Raw genomic sequence first — 6,157 nt, forward strand, 5'->3', positions numbered from 1 at the left:
CCCACCGATGTAAATGCCCTCCTACACTGATGTAATAAGTCCACCTCCGCGAGAGGCGTAGGGCCTATGTTGGTGCAGGTAGGGCGACGCAGTGTCGCTGTAGATGCTGCCAGTTACTTACATCAGCTGTTCGCTGTCATTCTTGTCAATTTCACAGCTCTGCTTGGGCTGTCAGCCAGGGATAGGTGGGGGGCTCCAGCCAGAGTCCAGCTGTCCCCTCCCCAGCTCCTGGATCCTGGCTCCCTGTTCCCAGCCAGCTGCTGCCCACTGCCTGGGCTCCCCACTTGGAGCCGGGCTGCCCCTGGGGTCCCGGCTCCCTGCTGAGCTGCTGCCTGAGCTCCTTCTTCTCCCTGCACTCCCTCAGTGCAGCTGGGCTCCCAGCAGGGAGCTACGTGAAGCTGAAGGCCCAGGCTTCCCCCGCCACCCCTCTTAAGTCAGTGGAAGCGCTCCTGCTGAGGACGCGCACCAACAGAAGGAGGGCAGCATGGACATGAACCACCGCAGCGAATACTGTGGTGGCTGTAAGTCGACCTAACATAGGTCGACTTAAGTTTGTAGTGTAGACGTGCCCTCAGTTGCACTTGGGTGGCTAGCCAAAGTCGACACCCAGGTCACTCCAGCCACACGGCTTTTTTTAGTGAAGTAGCTTGAGCCGAGCTAGCATGTGTACATCTACCGGAGCTGGGAATTACACCTTCCGGCTGTAGTGCAGACATAGCTTTGAGGTGTTTTGCTGGTTTACTATACCAGTATTGTTAAAGCAGCAAAGCCTTCTAGTGTAGACAAGCCTGACCTAAATCATTGCAGTTTAAATGGTGTAAACTTCCAATGTAGACACAGTTAAATCAGTTTACACCTGGTTTCAATCAATTTAATTTACTGAATTAAGTTAAATGGATTTAAACCAGGTGTAAACTGATTTAAGTGTGTCACAGAAGGGGTTTGCTATGGCCAAACTAAATTCATTGTTAACCTGGTGCAACCTTTGAGTACAGACAATGCCTAATAAGAGCTAGATGTTATTATTATCATTATCATTTCAGTTCATTCATTAGCCACCCCGACTAGCTGTGTCCGTGAATTTTGTATAGATCCCAGAGGGAAACATGCACTACCATTTTCAAAGCAGTTTCCCTTGCAAGGAAACCTGCTTAAAAAGGTGCTTTGCAGAACGTTATGTTTTAATCAAGCACCTGAAGAGTTAATGAGTTCTAAAGAGGAAGCCTGTGGACTAAATTCATATGTGCTACTGTATTCCGATTGGCTACAAGCACCCAGGGACATTCAAAGGTGATGCATTGTTGTAACATATAATCTACATTGCGCCTGTGTATAAGCCTGCAGAGAAGCTGAGAAAAATTTTGTTTTTTAAGCTGTTCTGAGGCTGGTTAGGCTGCTCTTTTGATCTCTTTCTACTTAAGAATGACCATACTGGGTCAGTGGTTCATCTAACCCGATATCCTGTCTTCTGACAGTGGCCAGTGCCAGATGCTTCAGAGGGAATGAAAAGAACAGGGCAATTTCAAGTGATCCATCCCCTGTTGTCCAGTCCCAGTTTCTGCCTGTCATAGGTTTAGGGACACTCAGAGCATGGGGGTTGCATCCCTGACCATCTCGGTTAATAGCCTTTAATGGACCTAGCCTCCATGAAGTTATCAAATTCTCTTTTGAACCCAGTTATGCTTTTGGCCTCCATCACATCACATGACAATGAATGCCACAGGTTGACGGTGCGTTGTGTGAAGAAATACTTCCTTTTGTTTGTTTTAGACCTGCTGCCTATGCATTTCATCGGGTGACCCCTAGTTCTTGTGTTATGTGAAGGGGTAAATAACACTTCCTGATTCACTGTCTCCGCACCCATCATGATTTTCTAGTCCTCCATCGTATCCCCCCCTTAGTTGTCTCTTTTCTAAACTGAACGGCCCCAGTCTTTTAAATCTCTTGTCATATGGAAGCTGTTCCAGACCCCTAATCATTTTTGTTGCCCTTCTCTGCACCCTTTCCAATTATAATACATGGTTTTTGAGATGGGGTGACCAAAGCTGTACACCATATTCAAGATGGGCAGACCATAGATTTATATAGTGGTGTTATGATCTTTTCTGTCCCTTTTACATTATCTATCCCAGGGGTTCTCAAACTTCATTGCCCCACGACCCCTTTCTGACAACAAAAATTACTACATGACCCCAGGATGAGGGATTGAAGCCTGAGCTCGCCCAAGCCCTGCTGCCCCCAGTAGGCAGGTGCAGGGGTAAAGCAGCAGCCCAAGGGCTTCAGCCCTAGGCGGGAGGCCTGTAACCCTGGGCCCTGCCACCCAGGGCTGAAGCTCTCAGGCTTTGGCTTTGGGCCCGGTCAGTGGGGCTTGTGTTTCAGCCCTGTGCCCCAGCAAGCCTAACACCAGCCCTGGCAACCCCATTAAAATGGTGTCTCGACCCACAGTTTGAGAATTGCTGATCTATCCTTTCCTAATGGTCCCTAACATTCTGTTCACTTTTTTGGCTGCCGCTGCACATTGAGTAGATATTTTCAGAGAACTATCCACAATGACTCCAAGACCTTTCTTGAGTGGCAACAGCTAATTTAGACCCCATCATTTTGCATGTATAGTTGGGATTATTTTTTTCCAATGTGCATTACTTTGTGCTTATCATCACTGAATTTAATTTGCCACTTTGTTGTCCAGTCATCCAATTTAGTGAGATCCCTTTGTTCTTGCAGATCTTTTTCTGTGTGGAGATGGTAAATTAACCATTTGCCTAAAGAAAGCCACGTGAGCGCTTTGTAATTAAAAACATAATGTTTTGGATGAACCAACCTGCCCTTGGATTGACTGTAAAATATTTGCTTTGGTTTTGGTGTATGTGACAGCTATGCCTGGATAAATGTGATCTCAGAAGTTACTATGGAACAGTGTCCAATCCTCATGCTATCTTCATCCACTGGGAGTTTTTTCTGAGGATGTAACTCTTTTATGTTGTGTTTCATGGGTTGAGAATAGTGTCTGGGTGGAGTGAGGGAATGGGAGGAGATTTCCTGCTTTGGGATGCTCCTGTAGTTGAATTAGGTTACTTTATAATTAGCTGTTTCTGGGAGGCAGTGTGGTGTAGGCGTTAGAAACTAGGAGTTGGGAATTTGTGTTCCATTGCCAGTTATGGCACTGACTGTGATCGTCTGTAAATCCTTTGACTTCTTTGTGCCTCAGTTTCCCCTCTATAAAATCAAGTTGACACATACCTGCTTCAAGGGTACACAAAAACGGAGGCACCTAAAATCAGGGGACACTTTGTAAAATTTGGGCCTAAATTTCTAGCTTTCTGAGTGCAACCCAGAATGGAAATAGAATGACTATGTTCCATGTAGACAATCTAAAAAACAGTAGCTCTGAGATGTGTTAATTATCTCGTTCATATCAACAGAGTGTCAAAGGGACAGCATCACCTTGAAATCTAGTCAATTTAATAAATGAGTTCAAAGTATTTCAGGTACTAAACCAGCTCTGCAGCCCCGACCAATTGTTGTGGTTTTACAATCACATTTTCTTAATTTTTAAATAAGTGTTTTTCACTCCCCCAAGGAAACTTACCCTACAAGCGGAACAGTGAAACTGACTATACATAAAGGGCGTGTCTAAAATTTTTGCCACTTTAACTAAACCAGTGTAGTTAAGGCACTAAAAAAACCCTTGTACGAATGCCTTTGAAGTGCTTATATTAGTATAGTTTATTTCAGTTGAAGACTATACTGGTATAACTGTTTCCACACTAGGGCTTATATCAATATAAGTAGCAGTAAAAAAATCACACACCCCCTCAACAAACATAGTTATAGTAGTAAAACTTTTCTAGTGTAGACCAGGCCAAAGTGCTGTCAAATGCACTAAATAAACAAACTGGGGGGGGGGGGGGGGAGGGGGGAAGAAATATTCTTCCTTCTAATCCCTTTCAGTTCTAAGGGTTTTCAAGGGTTATTTGTATCAACAGTGGGCACAATGCTATCAACAGAAGTGAGGTTATTTTCAGTTGACTGTGTCTTTAGCTCAGATGCCTGATTTTTAAACGTCAATATTTTTAACTCCCTGTCTCTGTTAATTTTAGCACAAACCTCCAGCTAATGGGCTTATCTGGTGCTGTTGGACGCAGCAGCGAAGACAGGAGGACATATAGCTAGCCTCCATCTGCACTACAGTTATACCCGAGTTGGGACATGGTTACAACAGTTTCAAAACTGTAGATTACACAGGACCTAGCTACGTCCCAGTAAAGTGAGCTGTAACCATTCAGGCCCATGTATGTTAGGGTGATGGACACAATATGGAAACCTGGGTGGGAGTGGGGTTGTCTGGTGTTTAACCTAGGTTCTGGCAACCCACTATTTACAGCTACAGTCCCTCATTTAACTCTTGCAACCAGGTCCTGTGACAGGCCGCAGTGTAGGCAGGGCCTAACAAGATGCACTGCTCTCAGTGGTGAAGTCCTTGCCTGCCCGGTTCTCAGGGCCACCCTCTGCTCAAGTTATACTCCCTGCTGAGAGAAGAGATGAGAGTGAAGCGCTCAGCTCTGGGACTTATTTGCCGAGGAAAGAGTGAAGGAATAAAAAATAAAAGTTCTCTCTGGCCAGTTTTTACCTCTAGCCACTAGTGGCCCTCCTTGGGGCTGCTCCTGTGCTCTTGGCTTTCTGCTACCCCGCAGGGCACAGCAGTGTGGGGAGCCACAGATACCAGGGGGAGGAGGAGCAGGGGCAGGGCTGATCAGGGAAGAAGAGGATCTTGATTTTCCCTTTGTGGCCTCCCCAAAATATCCAGTTTAGGGTCCCACAGCAGGAGGGTGCACGGCCCAGCACAGACTCCCATGCTGCTTCTGGAGGTGGAACCACAGTGTATTTATTATTCATTATTCTTAGTGCTGCAATAGCACCCGTAGTGTAGGCAGGGCCATAGTAAGAGACAGCCCCTTGTCTAGCGTGTACCAACTCCTGGCCACTCTGACCAGCTGCCTGTCTCTTTGAGCAGAGAGGACAAAACAATAGTCTTTGTTATTAAGGAGGGGGCTTCTGGGTGAAATTTGCAAGCTGTGCAATGGAGCAATATTGAGCTGGAAGTAGATTTGCAAAGTGATTGGTGGTGAGAGGGATATGGAGAATTCCTGTGCCCTGGAAATGTCGGGGTCCCGAGAAGCACACGCAAGGAGCTGGTGAAGACGCGTGTGAAGTGTGAGGTAAAAATGTCATGAATTGGAATAGCCTGAAAGTGACGGGATTTATCAAAATCAATATAAACCAGGCTAAAGTCAATCTAAGCGCACCCCCAAAGGGGTTTGTGCTAGTTTAGCTCAATCAGTGTAAAAAAGGAATTGAGCTAAAATGGTGCAATTCTGACTGTAGACAAGGCTCGAGTTCGTGCACATGCTCACACACAGAGATACCCGTGGGGAAGGACCTCTCAGAAATGAACCCTTTCTGCCCCTCCCCCACACCTGGGCCCATGAGTCAGTAATCAGTCCCAGGGAGCCTGCGGGATCCTTTCATGAGCAGGTCAAAAGAAGGAGTGTTTGTTCAAGGGAATGCCTGTGCCTTTCAGTTGATGCCCATGGGGATTGTCCTGGGCAGGCACTTCTGTGCTTGGGCTAATCCACATCCCGGCATCTCATGGCACTGCAGGCTGGGTAACACGTCCTTCTGCACTCCAGCATCTGCGTAGGTGCAGTGCTGAAACCTCCAGCAGGTTTCTGGCTAATCTAACGTGGAACAACTCTGCTTCGTTAAAAGGAGGAGACCCCCAGGAGCTCCCCAAGCATGTAAAGTGAACTTTGTTTTTAAAGCTGTAATTCCATCCCTTAGACCCTGTCTACACAACTCCAGCTGGGCCAGGAGACCAAGTTATAACATCGTCATCTCCTAGGTTGGCAACCATATGACTTCATTTTGTGGGACCCAAAGCTCTGGACATGTTGAAGGCTTCAGCATGCTGCAGAGATGCTGTTAAAACAGAGCTGGGGTTTCTCTACACTTCAAGTCTCTGGGGTCACAAACTGGTGATGTGTAGTGTGGAAGGGGACTTAAGTCCAGATCTTGCAAGGCCATTAACATGTTAATTGTCCCAGGGAAGTTAATGGGACTCATCATGTGCATAAGTCCTTGCAGGTCCAGGGTCTTA

The sequence above is a fragment of the Caretta caretta genome, chromosome 13, assembly GCF_965140235.1.
Source record: "Caretta caretta isolate rCarCar2 chromosome 13, rCarCar1.hap1, whole genome shotgun sequence".
Classification (NCBI taxonomy): domain Eukaryota; kingdom Metazoa; phylum Chordata; order Testudines; family Cheloniidae; genus Caretta; species Caretta caretta.